This window comes from Schistocerca gregaria, chromosome 3 (genome assembly GCF_023897955.1).
Source record: "Schistocerca gregaria isolate iqSchGreg1 chromosome 3, iqSchGreg1.2, whole genome shotgun sequence".
Taxonomy (NCBI): domain Eukaryota; kingdom Metazoa; phylum Arthropoda; class Insecta; order Orthoptera; family Acrididae; genus Schistocerca; species Schistocerca gregaria.
In genome coordinates, this window is record NC_064922.1 from 383,985,979 (window position 1) to 384,007,176 (window position 21,198).

Sequence of the window (21,198 nt, forward strand, 5' to 3'; positions counted from 1 at the left end):
CAATGTATAGTGTGTGAAATTCTGTCTCGAATGGAGACCTATATCCGTGGAAAATAATTTTCCGTTAGCCATTTTTCTGAATTTTAACAAAATGTTTGTGACAGCGTGTCTTTGATGTAACGACGCCCAGTGGTCTTTCATTCGTTCTCTGCTTGTCCTGCCAGCAGCAGAGGGTAGAATAATTCGTTGCCCGCTTTTTTTATTCTGCGAATGTGAGTGAGTTACGTTACTTTTACTCCCAAATCTGGGACTTTCCTTTCATATTTCTGATGTGGGTCTGAATCCAATCCCTATGATCCCTGCATCCACGGAGCTCTACCATATTATGTTAAGGGACCCATATTCAATAACCATTTATGATCATGTAATCCGTCTTGCACACGAATTTTGTTTCATAAATGTGATCGGCGACAATCATGTGTCTTTGTATAAATAAATCGTCACCATTCATGATTAAAAAAATGCACCGACTTCTTAAATAATTTTGCTACCACCCATATCTTTTTCTATCAATTCACATACAGCTGCTACCGAAAGACCATTGCAGTGCAGTATCGGAACATATTTAAAGAATGCAGTGGACAGAGTGAGAGATGTACGGTACCATTAGCTTGGTGCGATTTCCGTTACGTTATGTGCCTTCTCTGACACGCTTGTTCGCATTTGGGTTATCCGTTGTGCAAACTCGTAAATCACATTATTTGTTGGGCGACATTCGCTGTACAAAACCATTAATTATCTTATTTGTTGAGCTATATGCGCTGTGATATTAATCATTCAGTAAATAAGCATGCTGGACATATAATATGACATAACTGGAGGCGCACGTTCTCATCAGAATTTGCACGTAAATCAACCCTTCTTGTTTTTCAACGTACGTGCTCAGACGCTTTTGCTGCCAAAGGTACGCGTATCAAATTATAACACACCCCTTTTCGTGTGGCGTCCTTGCCGAGTACAGTATTTTCAGACCCTTTGCGTGTGACAATCCTGCTGAGGATCTTTTATGGTCCACAGCAGACGCCTGTTTATAAACTTTAACCAGAGACATTTTAAGGCCCAGGCGCCGCTTGGAGCGCCAAGGTGGGTGCCAAATGATAAATCTTTTGTGTGGAAAAAAATGTTCTTGAATCAGCCAGTCTGTTTTTCCCGTTTTCAAGATTCTTTCATTTTTCGTATCTTTATAATCTGGTTTCTTTTATTATTTCTCCAAGATATATGTAACTTATTAGACTTCTTATTTTAATTACCTTTACTATACGTATATAGATGGACATTTTACAGTTACCATAAACTTTATTTTCTCAGAGAGTCAGTGACTGCATTTTGTAGATTCTCTGAGCGATTTGCAAATTCATCCTTAAAAGTCAGACAGTTTACTTTAGTCCCGCTAGATATCCTTTCCGGACTTACTAAATTTTATCATTTTCGTCCATAAGTTCCTGATTATTAATGTATTTCATAGTAGTCAGTTAAAGGCTCTTGGTGATGAAGTATTACTATACATTACATCAGTTCTAATTTAAAATTTTATTTCTGCCATAGGTGTGACTTTCCCATTATGTAGTGTATTCGCTAGTATATCGGAGATAACGAGTACTAACTTAGTTTCATCAAATAATAAATACTATTGTTGTTACTATTTTCATTTTCACAACGTTTCTTATTTTCAAGAGTTACGCTCAATTCGAGCTACTACAGGCCAATTCAAATGATTTTACAAATCTATTCCCATACGTGCGTTTTCATACACTACCACACTCTCTACTTCGCTGTCATTATTGCTTTCAATAATGACATCGAACTCTCTTGATGTCGGTTGCTACTAAAATCTTGTATTATGACACAGGATGGAAATAATAATAATAATAATAATAACAATAATAAGAATAAGAATAATAATATAATTGCCCGCCAAACTGGAGAAGGAAAAAGATAACTATCACGAAATGCCACTCATTAAAAAATCTAACAAAGAAATTTGCAGCAAACTAGGAAATCTAGCAAAAACGATTCGAAAAAGACGGACACGATTCTTTGGTCAGCTAAAGAGAAGAGACAGAAATTGTATGACTAAAAAGGCTTTAGACTTTTTCGGTAGAAAGCCAAAAACCGACATGCCCTTGTTTGCAAGCACCAAATAAGAGACCCTGTCAACCTGAATCAATGCTGAAGATGCCTATTGACATAGGTCTCTGAGCCGTGTTAGCTCGTTCTATATTTTTACATCCTTGTCTACTGGCACGTTCCGCCTCTTTGTAGCCACCAGGTGGCGCCTTCGTGGCCCCTTAGCAGAGTCTTTGGTTGTAGTTCCTTGGCCAACTTCTTAACGACAGCGGCAGGTAGTCGGTCGCAGTCAGGGCGAGAGAGAGATAAGAGAAACATGTGACGTACGGCGGGCTGTACACGGACATTACTCGCTCATGACAGTCTAAGCGGCCGGTCGTGGCGGAAGTCATGTTGGTGGGCAATACTTGGGCCTAATGTCGACGCCGTTGATTTATTCTGCAATAAGGAGGCATAGGTGCTGATATAGGTGTTAGAGTGGTGATCATTTTCTAATACCGTCTGTTCTGCCCTTGCGCGTACGGTACTCTTTAATTGATTTACCACATGTGCTCCCGTGTTGAAATTGCTCCCGTTACGTTGAATGACATGGAGAACATCATTCTGTTTCAAGAACTGAGTTTTCCTTTTGGTGCCTCTGTTTGATATTATTCGAGTGCCACATTTGTGTGTTTTAAAATTTATTTTAATTACAACTTGTTCAATGTCAGCTTATTTGTCACCTGCACCTGTAGTTAAATATCATATGTTCTAGGACGCCGCGTGTGTTAGTGACCACTGAGCTCGAAATTGAGTCTGATTTGTATTGGAAGTTGTTGCTTCCCTGACTGATATAGCGACTACCAAATAGTATCCAGCCGTGGTAAGCAAACGCTAGCGACCCAGTGAATCTTGTCGGTTTTGCGTAGTTGACTTCCATAACTGAGGTGAGACTGTTCTTTTAGGAAAACTAAAATTTATTGTTTCAAATATGATTGAGATGGCAGTTGTTTGAGTGGTAGCCCTCAAGATTTGCCTTTTAACCTCTAAGCCACTTAAGTTATTGTGTCTGAGAGTTATGTGTGATTGTTACATTAAATTGTTATATTTTGTTGTTAGATTAGCGGGTTGCTGCTTAGTAATTCTTATTGTAAAATTCTGTTTGTTACAAGTAAGTTTTGGTTGGAGTTTGAGCTTCTTGTCTTGGTGTAAGCGCGTTCCTATGTTCTCTGATCACTATGAGTGATGTATATGTTTGCTTGTTTTCTCTCGGCCTTCGGAGCTGTTCGTAGCGCTTGGAGGCGCTGCGCCGGTGTTTAATTTGTTACCCGCCGGTCCATCGGGGGTAGCCTGTCCGCGTTAGCTGTGTAAGAGCAGGCGGGCAGCGCGCAGCTTCCCCTCTCACCACAGCCTCTGGGACGTTAAGACCTCCTGGTTTGCTACGGCGTTCTTCACAAGCTGAGTTTCTATCTCGTAGCAGTCGAGCGTCAATTTACCCAGTAGTGCCCGTTAGCCTTCCATCTTATTCAAACACGGCCTGCCGATCTGTCCCTTCCGTGGTCTCCTTATCTGGAGTTTGTTTTTTAACGTAATAGATTTAATGTTGATGTAATGCTCAATTGTTAAATGGTATTTTAATGTTTTCCCACGCCAGTATCTTGAATATGCCAAAGAGCCTTCCCTGATTGAGGAAATACACTCCTGGAAATGGAAAAAAGAACACATTGACACCGGTGTGTCAGACCCACCATACTTGCTCCGGACACTGCGAGAGGGCTGTACAAGCAATGATCATACGCACGGCACAGCGGACACACCAGGAACCGCAGTGTTGGCCGTCGAATGGCGCTAGCTGCGCAGCATTTGTGCACCGCCGCCGTCAGTGTCAGCCAGTTTGCCGTGACATAAGGAGCTCCTTCCCAGTTTTTAACACTGGTAGCATGCCACGACAGCGTGGACGTGAACCGTATGTGCAGTTGACGGACTTTGAGCGAGGGCGTATAGTGGGCATGCGGGAGGCCGGGTGGACGTACCGCCGAATTGCTCAACACGTGGGGCGTGAGGTCTCCACAGTACATCGATGTTTTCGCCAGTGGTCGGCGGAAGGTGCACGTGCCCGTCGACCTGGGACCGGACCGCAGCGACGCACGGATGCACGCCAAGACCGTAGGATCCTACGCAGTGCCGTAGGGGACCGCACCGCCACTTCCCAGCAAATTAGGGACACTGTTGCTCCTGGGGTATCGGCGAGGACCATTCGCAACCGTCTCCATGAAGCTGGGCTACGGTCCCGCACACCGTTAGGCCGTCTTCCGCTCACGCCCCAACATCGTGCAGCCTGCCTCCAGTGGTGTCGCGACAGGCGTGAATGGAGGGACGAATGGAGACGTGTCGTCTTCAGCGATGAGAGTCGCTTCTGCCTTGGTGCCAATGATGGTCGTATGCGTGTTTGGCGCAGTGCAGGTGAGCGCCACAATCAGAACTGCATACGACCGAGGCACACAGGGCCAACACCCGGCATCATGGTGTGGGGAGCGATCTCCTACACTGGTCATACACCTCTGGTGATCGTCGAGGGGACACTGAATAGTGCACGGTACATCAAAACCGTCATCGAACCCATCGTTTTACCATTCCTAGACCGGCAAGGGAACTTGCTGTTCCAACAGGACAATGCACGTCCGCATGTATCCCGTGCCACCCAACGTGCTCTAGAAGGTGTAAGTCAACTACCCTGGCCAGCAAGATCTCCGGATCTGTACCCCATTGAGCATGTTTGGGACTGGATGAAGCGTCGTCTCACGCGGTCTGCACTTCCAGCACGAACGCTGGTCCAACTGAGGCGCCAGGTGGAAATGGCATGGCAAGCCGTTCCACAGGACTACAGCCAGCATCTCTACGATCGTCTCCATGGGAGAATAGCAGCCAGCATTACTGCGAAAGGTGGTTATACACTGTACTAGTGCCGACATTGTGCATGCTCTGTTGCCTGTGTCTATGTCCCTGTGGTTCTGTCAGTGTGATCATGTGATGTATCTGACCCCAGGAATGTGTCAATAAAGTTTCCCCTTCCTGGGACAATGAATTCACGGTGTTCTTATTTCAATTTCCAGGAGTGTATATTTTCAAAAGTAAGTGATTCACTTTGTCCAGCTATATTGGAAATTTATCTTTTTTATTTACTTACATAGAACTTATTTGCATGTGTTGTTACATTTTTAATGTATGTTTGAGATATTCACTATATTTATGGTGGTAAGATGGTTTGAAAGAATTCAGAAGAATCGTGTTTTGAAAGATAGCCTTTTCTGATTGATCAAATATGTTTTCAGGAGCCGGCCGCGGTGGCCGAGCGGTTCTAGGCGCTTCAGTCCAGAACAGCGCGACTGCTACGGTCACAGGTTCGAATCCTACCTCGGGCATGGATGTGTGTAATGTCCTTAGGTTAGTTAGGTTTAAGTAGCTCTAAGTCCAGGGGAGTGATGATCTCAGATGTTAAGTCCCATAGTACCCAGAGCCTTTTTTTTGTTTTCAGGATTGTAAGTTAGCTTTGGCCAGTCTGATAAACAAGATTTATTTTTTATTTGTTTATATTGAACCTATTGGTGTTCTGTTTACCAATAAACCTATATTGAAAAGTTGCAATTTTTATTAATGTGTGTATGAACAATGCTCTATATTTGTGGTAGTGAGGTGGAATAAGAGAATTCAGTGGAAACGTTTGTCAGGCAGTTGAATTATAAAATTTATCTGTGCAATAAAATATTATTGAACTGACTTGTGATAAACGGCCTGCCCGTTTCCATGCTGGCTTAGTTGTTCCTTTATCCTGAGGCGTCCACTGACATTTTATATCTTCCACATACTATACACCGAGACAAACTTACAAAAATAATAACGATTCGCCTTGGACAGAGATGCACGAACAAACACATTTAATGAGAATGAAGGAATTTTGGACACAGAAACAAAGCTCACTCCTATTCGCATCAACGCTAAAAAAACGTGCAAATAGGCTGAAAGAAATGAAAGTAATCATAATTAATACAGTATCGCGTTACATTTCCCCTCAAAACGAAAATTGTTTGCTTGAAAATCATAATTTAATTAAGAGGACAACTGACATATCAAGGAAAAAACTCATCTTTGGCTTTAAATTCTTCCGATCCAGGTAAATGTAACAGGTTAAGGCTGCCAAATCGCTGACTAGCTTCTGATGCTTGAGAAGAAGGAAAAAAAATCTGGTGTTTTCAGTGGCATCCGTCCACGTGCGTGCGACACAGCTACTTTTGCATACGGCAGGACGCGCAGCAGCGGCGCGAGATAAGCACGTGGATACCAGGAGAGAACAACAGCCAATCTGCACGCCAGTGTAAAAACCAGAGGGAAGGCCTCCGCTATCTGATGACGTGGCGTGGACTGCCCGCGTCACGCATGGCACGCGCCGGCTGTTCAGCTGCGCAGCCCACGCCGAGCTGCAACAGCAGTGGGCCCTTCACGAGCCTAGCTCCACGTAACGTCTATTTCACACACCTCCTCTTCCCCTCTCTGTACCCACCTGTTTCTCCCTCTCTCTGGCTCTCCACTCATCCTCCCCCCACTGTCTGTCTATCTACTCCTCCCCACTCTATGTTTTTCACCTCCTCCTTCACCTTACCCATTTCCTCGACCTCCGTCTATGAGTGTATCTTCACTCCCTCTGGCCATATCCTCCCTCCCGTTCTCTCTTTCCATAACAGCTTTCCCCTCTTCCTTTTCCACCTAACCACTACCCCTCCTACCCTCACTCTTAGCCCTCCAGTTGGCCGTGCGGTCTAACGCACGGCTTTCCGGGCGGGAAGGAGAGCCTGGTCCTCGGCACGTATCCGCCCGGCGGATTTGTGTCGAGGTCCGGTGAACCGGCCAGTTTGTGGATGGGTTTTAGGCGGTTTTCCATCTGCCTCGGCGAATGCGGGCTGGTTCCCCTTATTCCGCTTCAGCTACACTAAATCGGCGATTGCTGCGCAAACAAGTTCTCCACGTACGCGTACACCACCATTGCTCTACCACGCAAACATAGGGATTACACAAGTCTGGTGTGAGACGTTCCCTGGGAGGCCACCGGGGACCGAACCGCAAAATAACCCAGGGTTCGGTGTGGGGCGGTGGAGGGGTGAAGTGGACTGCGGTAGTCGTCGTGATGTTGTGGACCACTGCCGCTGCGGCGGGGACAGAGCCACTCCGTCGTTTCTAGGTCCCTGGTTAATATACATACATACATACATACATACCCTCACTCTTCCATACCCTTCTCCATCCATCTAAATCTGTCCCCAGCCATGCTCATCACCACATGTAGCTCCTGCAATACAGCCAATAGAGCAAGCCGACAGTACTCTCACAACACACTTGTCATGCAGGCAGGCTACATGTCGGATCTTGAAAACTGTTTATTGCACCTGACGAGTAGGCTGCCCTAAATAGCAGGTTCATTTCGCCAGCAAATACTGTCCCAATATAACATGCTATCGTGGAGGGCCGTCACTACCCCAGGGGATGGAAAAATAATTGTTTCTGTCTATATCTTTGCTCCTACTGGACGTGGGAGGTTATAAATCCCACACCGCTGATACTCATGAGGTGTGTTGTTTCTGTACCAAATTTGGTTGAATTCAAATCAGCTGTTTCGGAGGAGATTCCATACACACACACAAACACTCTCCTTTACATAAATATAACAGAAACAAATATCTCATGATGTTTTATACACACGTACATTTGGAGAACGAAAGTCTCTATAGAAAAACTCTGCAGAATTCATCCATGAGATTCAGAGTGCCATAGACAAATGGTTCATGTTGTCTTCTTGACTTCTGATATCGTCTAGAAGACATTCGATACAGCTTCGTAGTGTCATTTAGTGAACACAATACAATCTCACTGACTTTCAGATCCGGTTTCTGACAGGTTTCAGGACGTCCCCTAGCAGATAAAACTCAGATTTAATTTTCGGTAATACCTCAAGGGGGTGTTCGGTTTACAATATACAGAGTGAACCCAACTATATATACAGATTTCCAGAGGTTGTTAAGGGATTGCTTCCGAGTATTTTGGTGTAAGGAATCCATGGTCTTTGGCGGTCCACTACAAAGCTATTGCATTCATTTGGGCGATGATAGATTGCTCGTGGTGGTCCTACTCAGTTCACAGGTCGGTCACCAGACATGATCCTAATGGACTTCCTCTTCTAGGGGTAGGTGACGAGCCTGGTTTACGAAACTCTGGTCAGTACTCACATGGATCTGGTTGCTGGATGGATAACGTGCGAGCGAGCACGCAGCCTAGGAGGTCCTCAATGGCATGAATGGCCACTTACAACTGAGGCCAAGCCAAACCTCCACTATAGCTGAGAAAGCTAAGTTTTGTCCGAAGCAGCTATTCATCTCTGGTACAAAGAAAGAATAGTTCCAATTTCGTGACAGCCAGAATCAAGCCAAGCGTCGAGTGAGCCGTGGTAAAAATCACTGTTTTGAAGAGCGCGCCGCAGCGCGTAGTGTGAAGCAGTCGTCCTCCGTTTCTGGCGGTGGCGCTGCTGCGGCAATCGCAGCTGTGATGTGTCCCTCTGGTGGGAAAGGTGAAATGTTGCCTGTTAACGTACATTTAAGGAGGCTATGAGCTCGCTAGGCGGTGAGTCTGTGGTCAGTTGGTCAGCCGGGTCAGGGTGGGGCAGTCAGTGTCTGTCTGTCGTCCGGAGTGCTACTATGTGTTAGGCCGCCAGTCTGCTCGAGTTTGTTCAGGCAATGGTCATTGGCGGTTGAATCGATCGGTTAGTCGGTCGCGCACTGGGACACAAGATGACTTGTCCGTCTTGAGCGTCGGCGCATGTGAGGCCGCCACGTGAGTCCAGTGGGCCGCGCCGTATAGCGAGGGGTAGTGGCTTCGCGGCCGACATGAGAGCAACAGGACTCAACCCACGACGTCGGTCTGGCCGGTGCGAGCTGCGATGCCGTGAGACGGGAGATCGGCGCGCCTTCCTGCGTCCGTTGAAGCGGCTGGCAGCGGACGGTTCTGGAGAGCGTTTTGGGGGTGCTGCGCCAGAAATCGCAGTTTACTAGGAGTTAAGTGACTATAGATATGTTGTTTAATTTACTTGTTAAATTCTACTTGTTTTCTTGGTCAGTCTCTCGTCGCCAGCTTGCTTGTCTGTCTCCCGTACGCATTTGTTACGCAATTAGTGTCTGTCTGTCTGTCTGTCTGTCTCTCTGTCGGTCTGCCTCTCTCATGTTTGTCGGATTAGTTGTTAATGAATTTATTGCTCGAAGTGTAACGGCCGATTCCTGAAATATGTTTGTATCTTGCCTATCATGTTTAGCGGCGGTAATGTAGAAAATGTTTGGCCAACCTTGTATATTTTATGTAAGACTGCATTTCGTGGGTTTTTATTTAAATGGCCATTTTAGTATATAAAGTTGCCACCCTTCCACCGTAAGAGTTCCTTTTTATGTTGCAATTTCGGTGGCAAGTTAATCTTTTAATGTTAGTGTTTTGTACCATTTCCATCCCTCCTACGGAGAGTATAATTTAAGTACTTGTGTGAGTCGTTAAAATTTTTAGTTTATAGTAAACTGATGTGTTGCACATTTGCACCAGTGTAGTTTTTCAGAGGTTGTTGTGAGCGGTCGTAACTACGGCCGTGTCAAAAGGGAGCGGCAAGGTCCTCAGCCCGAAAGCTCATATAGTCAAAAATTGCTCTTTCTGCCTCTGGATAAATTGTAACTTGATATTTAGAGGGTGCTTTCTGTGTATAATTTTAAATCTGTTAAAAAAAGGCCTTTAGGAATAAAATTACTATTTGTTGAAAGAAAATTGATTTGTGTCCATCAGTTACCCACTAGCACCTACTTCCACGCTCACATAGTGCGATTAAATGTGTTAATGTTCTTGATGAATCGCTAGTAATAAAAATAAATTCTAAAGAAAAAGTTTTGAAAGTAAATTCATGGTTCACCGAGGAAAATCAAGAGTATCAGAAGGTTCTTGCACGGAGGCCCCTTCGTTGAGCGGGCAGCCAGTCTGCGAAGCGCCCACGAGTTTTCTGCCAAGCACTGATTCGTCTCTGGCACAGGAAAAGGCCCAGGCGCCACGGGAAGCCATTAGAGTTCCAGAAGGTTCTTAGCTGCCAGGTGCGTCGTTTAGCGAGCACGGTGTTTTGGCGGCGCCCACCGCTGCAGCGCAGCCTTCACGTGAGGAAGTGTGGCGGCTATCGACCGGAAGCGGTGGTTGCCACCTCTCCTCACAGCCGCCTACCCACTGCCGCAGCCGCAGCCGCAGCCGTAAACAAGCTGTGGCGGGACCCAGCTGGCGGCGCTGGCGGCAGCTGCTTTACGCGCCGACATGCGCTGCGTAAATCCTCTCCGGACACTCCGCCGACTTCCTTTTTGTATCTCACAGCCGGATAAGAGTGTACACTTTACGGGACGTGATGTACCGTTTACGAGCGTCGAGGGAACGATCTTTCGTGGCAGTGAATCATACATTCCTCTTTCTTCTTTTTTTGTGCAGAGGCACCACCCTCCGGGCGCCGTCATTCGCGTAGGAGAGGATGGATCTCTTTAAAATGAGAGGTAGACTTTTAGCTGGCTTTCTGAAGAATATCTCGTGAGCTTGCCGAAGTTCCTGAGCTCTCCTCAGAGCCAGAGGATCCATAAAGAAAAAGGAAACTCTGCGGAACGTTATTAGGTACACTACTGGCCATTAAAATTGCTACAATGCAGATGATAAACAGGTATTCATTGGAGAAATATGTTATACTAGAACAGACATGTGATTACATTTTCACACAAGTTGGGTGCACAGATTCTGAGAAATCAGTACCCAGAACAACCACCTCTGGCCATGATAAAAGCCTTTATACGCCTGGGCATTGAGTCAAACAGAGCTTGGATGGCGTGTACAGGTATAGTTGCCCATGCAGCTTCAACACGATACCACAGTTCATCAAAAGTAGTGACTGGCGTATTGTGACGAGCCAGTTGCTCGGCCACCATTGACCAGACGTTTTCAATTGGTGAGAGATCTGGAGAACGTGCTGTGACCGAGACGTGTAAGCAATGGCACCCCAGACCATCACGCTGGGTGATACGCCAGCATGGTGGTGACGAATACACGCTTCCAATGTGCGTTCACCGCGATGTCGCCAAACACGGATGGGACCATCCCTAGTTCGTCGTTGAGTGCACCACAGCAGGCGCTCCTGTCTGTGATGCAGCGTTAAGGGTAACCGCAGCCATTGTCTCCGAGCTGACAGTCCATGCTGCTGGAAACGTCGTCGAACTGTTCGTGCAGATGGTTGTTGTCTTGCAAACGTCCCCATCTGTTGACTCAGGGGTCGAGACGTGGCTGCACGATCCGTTACAGCCATGCAGATAAGATGCCTGTCATCTCGACTGCAAGTGGTACGAGGCCGTTGGGATCCAGCACAGCGTTCCGTATTACCCTCCTGAACCTACCGATTCCATATTCTGCTAACAGTCCTTGGATCTCGACCAACGAGAGCAGTAATGTCGTGATACGATAAACTACAATTGCGATAGACTACAGTCAGACCTTTAACAAAGTCGGAAATATGATGGTATGCATTTCTCCTTCTTACACGAGGCATCACAACGTTTCTGCAGGCAACGCCGGTCAACTGCTGTTTGGGTATGGGAAATCGGTTGGAAACTCTCCTGATGTCAGCACGTTGTAGGTGTCGCCACTGGCGCCGACTTTGTGTGAATGCTCTGAGAAGCTAATCATTAGCATATCACAGCGTCTTCTTTCTGTCAGTTAAATTTCGCGTCTGTAGCACGTGATCTTCGTGGTGTAGCAATTTTAATGGCCAGTAGTGTACACCTTGTCGGCCTTGAAAGAACAGGTCTATATTACCCCTCTCTTACATGCAACCAGACGCTATTCATGTTTTATCACTAAATTAACTATGAAACATCTTCTAATCTACAGTGGTGCCAGCAGGTATTACATTTGGAATAGATTGAAATATTTAGAAAGACTATTAATAATAGCATAATCCGTAAGATAGACTATAACCAAAACTTGGCATAAGACAGGAAGGGCCAAGAAGGAACATGTTCGAAATGTGGTGTCATAAAATCGTTGGGGTGTGGTAGGCAGGCACGATGTGGGGTTGTCCTTTTCGCTTTTACGGACAAATGAGTCGGCGTCCTACATCGGGTGGAACTGAAATCGTCCATCCTGGAGCTGATGGTTTGGTTTATTCGTAATTTCCTTAAAGCGCTTGTGTTTGGAGCCTAAAAGCCTGGCGTAAGGACTAACGAGCTTCTTATGACGCTAGGCGTTTTCCACTAGCTGTTTGACATAAACATGAGCAAAAGTCCCTGCAGGAGGCAGCTGTTTCCAGAAGAGTGCTCTCAGCCCGTGATGACAATTACGGATATTGATACTCACATTCTTATTCTGAAGCTGATTGTCTTACAGGTCATAAAGTTTTAAACAATTTCGGGAGTTGTTCGGAACCGGCAGAGGCGAAGAATTGGGCGGCAACCCTCCCAGGTCTAGAGGCACATGATGGGCCCTCTGTGGTGGAGGCCATGTTTGAAAGTGTTCCATATTTCTGCATTTTGTAGTTAAGAGTTTCGTAGTGATCGATAACGTTATTCAGCCAGTACGAAAAACGTAGTAGAAAAATGCATTTATTTGTGCTGATGTAGAATTCAGATAACACCTTTTCCAAACTTTCGGCAGAATGTTGTGGCTTCTTGAGTGTTCGCATGATCTTTAGACAGAAATATTATATGGAATCGCAGAGACTTCATCTTGCTGGAGGTTGTGTTTCGTGGAACTGACCGATTTGGAGAGGTCTGTTTGAAACCAGTAAACTGCATTTATTTCCATGGAAACTTGAAGAGTGTTTTGTGTGTCTTTTGATCTTTTGGCTTTACGCTGTTATCCCGTTTAGTCTTTGTGTAGATCATCGGCAGAAGTTGCAGGGATCAGTTCGAGGCACTGTACTCAACGTTGTCAATGTACGTCTTCCAGCAATGTGGGCGGATCTCGAGTGCTTTCTCAGTGCAGCTATATTTTTACAGCTGCATTTACTGTATCTTTGATGTTGGAGTAGTGACCAATTCAACGCTGCCCCGTAGATTGAAGCGAGGCTGGCATATGTTACTGAGACTTGTTGTCGTTGCTTTTTTTCTTGCCAGAGTTTCCCACATATGCCTTTCCTCGTCGAGTCTGCGGAGAACCTCATCATTCCTTACCTCCCCAGTCCATCAAATTTCCAACATTCTTCTGTAGCATCACATCTCAGATGCTTCGATTCTCTTCTTTTCCGGTTTTCCCACAGTCGATATTTCACTATCATACAATGCTGTGCTTCAAACGTACATCCTCAGTAATTTTTTTCTCAAATTGAGGCCTAGGTTTCATAAGAGTAGACCTCTCACGGCCAGGAATTCCCTTTTTGCCATTGCTAGTCTACTTTTGATTTCCTCTTTGCTCCATCCGTATGGATTATTTTGCTGCCTACGTGGCAGAATTCCTTAGTTTTATCTACTTCGTGATCACCAGTCCTAATAAGTTTCTCAGTGATCTCATATCTGCTGCTTCTCATTAGTTTCGTCTTTCTTCGATTTACTCTCAGTCCATGTTCTGTACTGATTAGCAGTTCATTCCATTCAGCAGATTCTGTAATTCTGCTTCACTTTCACTGAGGGTAGCAATGTCATCAGCACATCTTATCTCAACTACTCCTTGGATTTTAATTCCACTCTTGGACCTTTCTTTTATTTCTGTCATTGCTTCCTCGATGTATAGATTGAACCGTAGGGCAAAAGAGTGCATCCCTGTCTTACACTATATTTAATCCGATCATTTCGTTCTTGGTCTTCCACTCGTAGTGTTGCCCCTTGGCTCTTGTACACATAGTATATTATCTGTCTTACCTCTATTTTTCTGAGACCGTCGAAAGCTTTTTCAGCTCTTCAAATCCTATCGAACGTATCTTGATTTTTTTTCGGTCTTGCTTCGGTTTTTAACCACAATGTCCGAACTACCTGGTCTACTTTGTGCAAATCTCTTCATTTATGCATACCTACTGAAATCTAAACCATGTGATTAAAAGTATCTGGACACCTGGCTGAAAATGACTTACAAGTTCGTGGCGTACTCAATCCCTAATGTTGGAATTCTGTATGATGTTGGGCCACCCTAGACCCGATGACAGCTTCCACTCTCGCAGGCATATATTCAATCACATGCTGGAAGGTTTCTTGGGGAATGGCAGCCCATTCTTCACGGAGTGCTGCACTGAGGAGATATATCGATGTCAGACGGTGAGGCCTGGCACGAAGTCGGCGTTCCAAAACGTCCCAAAGGTGTTCGATAGGATTCAGGTCAGGACTCTGTGCAGGACAGTCCATTACAGGGACGTTATTGTCGAGTAACCACTACGACACAAGCCGTGCATTATGAACAGGTGCTCGATCAGTGGGAAGCAGGAATGTGGTTATAACATGAATGTAAGCCTGTGCTGCGATAGTGCTATGCAAAACAACAAGGGGTGCAAGCCCCCTCCACGAAAAACACGGCCACACCATAACACCACCGCCTCCGAATTTTACTGTTGGCCCTACACACGCTGACAGATGAAGTTCACCGGGCATTCGCCATACCCACACTCTGCCATCGGATCGCCAAATTGTGTACCATGATTCGTCACTCCACACACCGTTTTTCCATTGTTCAATCGTCCAATGTTTACGCTCCTTACAACAAGCGAGGTGGCGTTAGGCATTTACCAGTGTGATCTGTGGCTTATAAGCAGCCGCTCGACCATTGGCTTTTCTCATGTGCCGCCTAACTGTCATTGTCCTTGCAGTGGATCCTGCGGCAGTTTCGAACTACTGTGTGATGGTCTGAATATATGTCTGCCTGTTACACTTTACGACCCTCTTCAACTCTCGGCCGGCTCTGTCAGTCAACAGACGAGGTCGGACTGTACGCTTTTGTGCTGTACGCGTCCCTTCACGTTTCCACTTCACTATCGCATCGGAAACAGGGGACAGAGAGATGTTTAGGAATGTGAAAATCTCGCATACAGACGTATGACAAAAGTGACACCCAATCACCTGACCATGTTCGAAGTCCTTGAGCCCCGCGGAGCGCCTCATTCTGCTGTCCCACGCTGTCTAATTACTGCTGAGGTCTCTCATAAGGAGTACCTGGCAGTAGGTTGCAGCACAATATACCTAAGATGAAAAAAAGTGTATTTTTGGGGGTGTCCGGATTCTTTTGACCACATTGTGTATGTAAATTTGAACCTGCTTACTGTACTTAAGTCTTAGTCTGCCGCTACAATTTTTATCCTTCACTCTTACGTGACGCTTGAGAATGTGTCCTATCAATAGACCCTTCTTTCGTCCAAGATGTGCCATAACTTTCTTTCTCCGCCAAATCGATTCAGTGACTCTTCATCATTTGTTCGCTCTACGTATCTGTATTTCAACGACCTTCTGTAGCACGACATTACGAACGGTCGGATTTTTTTCTTGTCTGAACTGCTTCTCGGTCACATTGCACTTTCGTAAAATGCTACACTCCAAGTCAAAATTCTAAATATTTTCTAATTCCTAAATTTATATTCGACGATTTACAAGAGCTTTTCTTTGCTGTCCCTAGTCTGCAGTTTATATTCTCTCTACTTCACACATCGTCAGCTATTTTTTCTGTTCAAACAGTAAAACGCATCTACTACTTTTACTGCAGCATTTCCTAAACTAACTCACTCAGCATTTGCCTCCTTTTATCTGACTTCATCCCATTCCTCTTCTTATGTTTTGTTGATACTCTTGTCATAAGCTCTTTTGAAGACGCTATCCATTCCGTTCAACTGTTTTTGCAAGTCGTTTTCCGTCTTTGACAGACCTACAATGTCATCATCTAACTCAGTTTTTATTTCTTCTCCCAGAACTTTAACACCATTTACAAATTTCCACTTTCTCTCCTTTGCGCTAGCTGACAGTACAGACTGAATAACATGGAGAAGAGGGTACAAGCCTGCCTCACTCCCTTCTCAACTACCCTTTCCATTTCATATTCTCAACTTCTTCGACTTTTACAATTTTAATTAGGTTTCTATACAGTTTTAGATAACTATTGGCTCCCTGGATTATACGCCTGCTGCATAGTGGTTAGCGTATTCTAGCCGCATCCATTAGTGTTAGTGAACATTGCTCAACCTATTTTTGGTATTACAAGTGGGTGTAAACAGAATACTAGATAATGCAGATATTTTTATTACGCTTATTAAGATATGGTGTGGCTTGGTGAGTTCACTGAGTACGTGCCAGACTGAGAATCGGCCACGAGTCATTATTGGATTTCCGCGGTCACGTACTGCTTCTTTCATCTCCGGCAATGATTTGATCGTGTTACAAAAGACACATGCTTTGCGGTTAAGAATTCACGTTCCATTGTAGTTTCGTTTATAATTAACTGACCTACTCGGTTCAGAGGGCAGCAAGGGCACACCACTTCCAATAGCATTAAGCTTAGTAAAGCTCTACTGCGCTCAGCCCAACCTCCGAACTTAGAACAACTTTTCCTTACTTTTTTTATATCCACTTTAAACTGTAGGTTCCTCCATAAACAGCTCGGCTACTCGGACCAAAGGTCAGAGGACTCTTTTTATAAAGATATGCGAAGCATCTGATACTTGAGGCGAGGTGCGGTGGGGCATGGACGCTGAATAACTAATGAAGCAGTAGAAGAGAAAACGAGGTTTTAACGTCCTGGCAGCGACGAACTTGTTAGAGACGGTGGAATTTCTCGGAGAGGGAAGGAACTCAGCATTGTCAACTTGCAGCGAACCATCCGATACACCAAATGCAATTCAGGGTGCCTGGACGGAGGACTAAGCTCTGCTCTTTCTAAATACGAACCCATTTTGGCAACACTGTACCAAATCATTCGGTGATAAACTACACTCATCATGATCCTCTAATTTGTATGGTCACAACCATTGCCGCTGTGTGCATGAGTCACTGATATCATCAAACAGCCGAATATTATAGACATTATGTACAAAGGCATTTGTAGTTAGCTCTAGGCATCGCGTATCGTGTTGGATTACATAGCAACGGTGGCTATTCGTCAACGCAAGTGGTCGCAAAAGTCCGTGATTCATAACTTATGGAAATACGCTCTAAGAAAGCACAGCGGCACCAAGTAGTTATTGTAATGGGACGTAGATCGCTAGATGTTACGTTCAACACAGACAAACAAATGATTACAATTTCAATTGATGATTTATTCAAGAGGAAGAACTTCGCAAATTGAACAGATAAATAACTCTTTGGTCCACCTCTGGCCCTTATGCAAGCAGTTATTCGGCTGAGCATTGATTGACGGGAGTTCTCGGATGTCCTCCCGAGGTACATCGTGTCAAATTATGTCCAATTGGCGAGTTAGATTGTCAATATATCGCGGTGGGTGGAGGGTCTTCCCATAATGTTTCAAACGATCTCAATTGGGGAGGGATCCGGCGACCTTTCTGACCAATGTAGGATTTGCAAAGCACGAGGACAAGCACCGGAAAGTCTCGCCGTGTGCGGGCAGGCATTATGAAATGTAAACCTAGGATGGCTTGCCATGGAGGGCAATAAAACGGGCCCTATAGTATTTTCGACGTACCGGTGTGCTGCGTGGGCCCCGCGGATTACAAAGGGGGCTTGCTATGAAAAGAAATCGCACCCCACATGATAGACCTGGTTGTCTGGCCGTATGGCGGGCGACAGTCGGGTTGGTATCCCACCACAGTTCGGGACGTCTCCACATATTTCTTCACTGGTCATCGGAGCTCAGTTCGAAGCCGGAGATTTGAGGCCGAGAGTGCCCAACACGACTGCAAACGGGCTTGTTGCTGTTAAGAGGTCAATGATAGTCGACACAAGGACGCTGTGAATTCAGTCCCCACCTGCGATCCGCCTCTTAATGGTCCTTGTTGTCACTGGAGCACCAGTTAGTTGTACGTCGGATCGATGATAATGATGAAACCGGGACTCTGAGTGCCTCTCTGATGTTTGTTAGGTCCTCACGTTCAGTCATCTCTCTAGGTCGTCTGCTTCTTTCTTGAAGCTGTGTGCAGCCACCGTTCACCCATCCTTGCCAGCATCGTCGAATAGAAACGTCGCTCTTACTCATCCATCGGCCCCCAAAGTTTACAATTTTGTTCTTTCCGTCTATAACTGTGCGAATATCAAGTTGTGACTATTTTGCACAATGGTTGCTTCGTGGTGCGACTTTCTGATTATTATTTTTTTCTCAGAGTGCATGTATGGACTGGTTATTGTCAAGTGGAAACAGTAGTCAAATGGAAAGAGTCGTGTAAGTGGTGTTAAGGAGCTGACCTAAATAAATCGCCGTATTTTCAACGTGGGTGAGTTGTCATCAAGAAGAAAAAGAGGCAAGCCTTCGCAATATTCAGCACTTGTTACCTTCGAACAAGATAATAAGAAGATATGCTGAAAAGGAATGCCTCTGAATTTTTTATTCCATTTTCAATATCGGTCGAAGTATCACATGTCATGAATATTACTCGGTGGACGTTTGCGCTTCGCTGATGCAAGATACAACCCTCTGTCGCTAGAGGGCTCCGTATTATTGCGAGTAACATGGCGCTGCCTTGAAAATAATTTCTCTTGCCAAGTGTGAAGACTTGCTGAGGGGTTTTACCTCATTTCGTGCATTCTATATGAAGGGCTTATTCCAATAGTGGTACAAGTCCATTACCTCCACTTTTCGGCCTATAATGCTTCTGCAATTGATCTTCCAAACAAACCGAAAGAAAGGTTCATCTCTAGCAAGAAGCCATATGCTTGGATATTTATGATATCTCAACTGCAGATTTTTCAGCGCTCATTTAACTTTAGGACTCTTTATCTGACAATGAACAAAAATGGACTACTAGTACTATTGAAATGAGCCCTTCATATGACGTAATTATTATGTATTTCCTTCCACTTAACAATTCTCGGCCAGATACTGCAGGTGCAACGAAGACGCCCTTGCGTCGTTTTTGATGGAACGTGTTCGATCACACAGTATACAGCCAAGACTTGGCTCGCATTCACTTAATCTCTGCGCTAACATTAGCTGCTGGGTACGAAGGCAGCATTTTCTCACTGACAACGAGCTGCAGAACAGCGTAGAGAATTGACGAAACCACAGGAAGTCGCCTTCTTTGACGAAGATATTACAAAGTTGGTATTATGCTACGACAAATATCTATGTAAAGGCGGCCGCTGTGTGGAGAAAGCTGAAAGGCGTGTCTACCGTTCGAGTTCAAACATTTTTGAGTTTCACTCAGGCCTTACACGAGGCTCATTTCATAAGTCATGGAAAGTACGGTACTGAATATCGAGCGAATAGGTGGTATCACTGCAATCACAGTAAATACGTTCAGAATCCCACGGCACACAGTACCGAAATGAACTGACTCACTGCGACCGCACGCGAGGATGGCTCGATACCAGCATCTGAAACATTCAATATGAGCTACGCCGAGCTACAGTACGGATGTCAATAGAGAGGACCCGCGAACGTGCGTGAAAATTGCCTTTTTCGCTGACAGAAATGCTACTGGGTGACATACGGAGCTACGAGTAGCTGTCAGGAAGCTGCGCTACCAAGCAGTTGCACGTTGGGTGGAGGCTTTTCGATATGGACCCGCAGCAAAGACAGACTCGCTGTGAAGTGGCCAGCCCACGTATGCCCGTATTGAGCTGTCCGTGGCGTTTAACAGAGGACCGATGTTGCGTTGTACAGAAATTAATGCCACGGGCGAGTATGCCGAGATCAGCAGCATTCAGTAGTTTACGACAGGACTCGGAGACGCGCAAGAGATATCAAAGTCAATGACATTCTCTATCGTATCATTGCGATTGATGAAAACTGGGAGCGAGCGTATGAGCCAGAGTTAAAGACCCGCCGGCCGCTGTGACCGAGTAGTTCTAGGCGCTTCAGTCGGGAACCGCACTGCTGCTCCAGTCGCAGTTTCGAATCCTGCCTCAGGCATGGCTGTGTGTGATGTCCTTAGGTTAGTTTGTTTCAAGTAGTTCTAAGTCCAGGGGACTGATGACCTCAGATGTTAAGTCCATAGTACTTAGAGCCATTTTTTTAAAGACCCAGTCTGCAGAACAGCGTTTACAGGTTCGCCGTGACGACACAATGTGCAACAAAAGCCATCGCCTACGAATGTAATGCTCATTCTGGCGTATGACCATTCTGGAGTGTCACATTGTCACATTGTTAGGGAATACCACTTCATCAGTGCCAAATACTACTGCAATTCCTGCTGTACTCTCCGGAATCATACCCCATGATAACGCTACAACCCACACTGCAGGCGTGTTCCCACACCTCACTCCCCCCTCTCCCCTCTCTCCTACTCGCCAAGCCTCAATCCATGCAACTTCAACCTCATTCCATTACTGAAGAAACCTTTGCGGCCGGCCGCGGTGGCCAAGCGGTTTCAGGCGCTTCAGTCCGGAACCGCGCGTCTGCTACGGTCGCACGTTCCAATCCTGCCTCGGACATGGATGTGTATGATGTCCTTAGGTTAGTTAGGTTTAAGTAGTTCTAAGTTCTCGGGGACTGATGACCTTAGATGTTAAGTCCCTTAGTTTGGAGCCAAACCTTTGCGTGGGATGCACCTTGCAAACAGGGCGGAATACTAATGCATTCCGCGTCTTCACCACCATCGGCAACGCTACAGGGATTCACTGCGGGATTATTCTGAAAGACGGTAGTTGATTTTGATTTATTTTTTGTTTCATACCACTCTTTGCCCTGATCTCCTGTCCTGGAACCCTATTTTATGTTGGTATTTATAAATAAACTGCCTTACCAGTTCAGTGAACATTGTGGAATTCCCATGTTGTCACATTTCCGCATGATAAACCATGGTTGCCTTGATTTATGCAATGACGCTCGTACGACAGGCAACAAAAAGCTAGTAAGACAATGTACTCGTAGGGTATGTAAGATCTGAAGGAAAGAAGAAGGGGTGATTAGCGTTTAACGTCCCGTGGAGGACGAGATTACTAGAGATGCAGCACAAGCTCTGATTGGGAAAGTTTGTTGTATCTGTCG

The 21,198-nt window shown here is 45.5% G+C and overlaps 1 protein-coding gene across 1 annotated transcript in view; it reads right to left on the reverse strand.

The window, feature by feature from the left end:
• The window catches only part of LOC126353999 (slit homolog 2 protein), a 1,283,043-nt gene that overhangs the window by 110,833 nt on the left and 1,151,012 nt on the right, over nt 1-21,198 (reverse strand). The window lies entirely within an intron of this gene.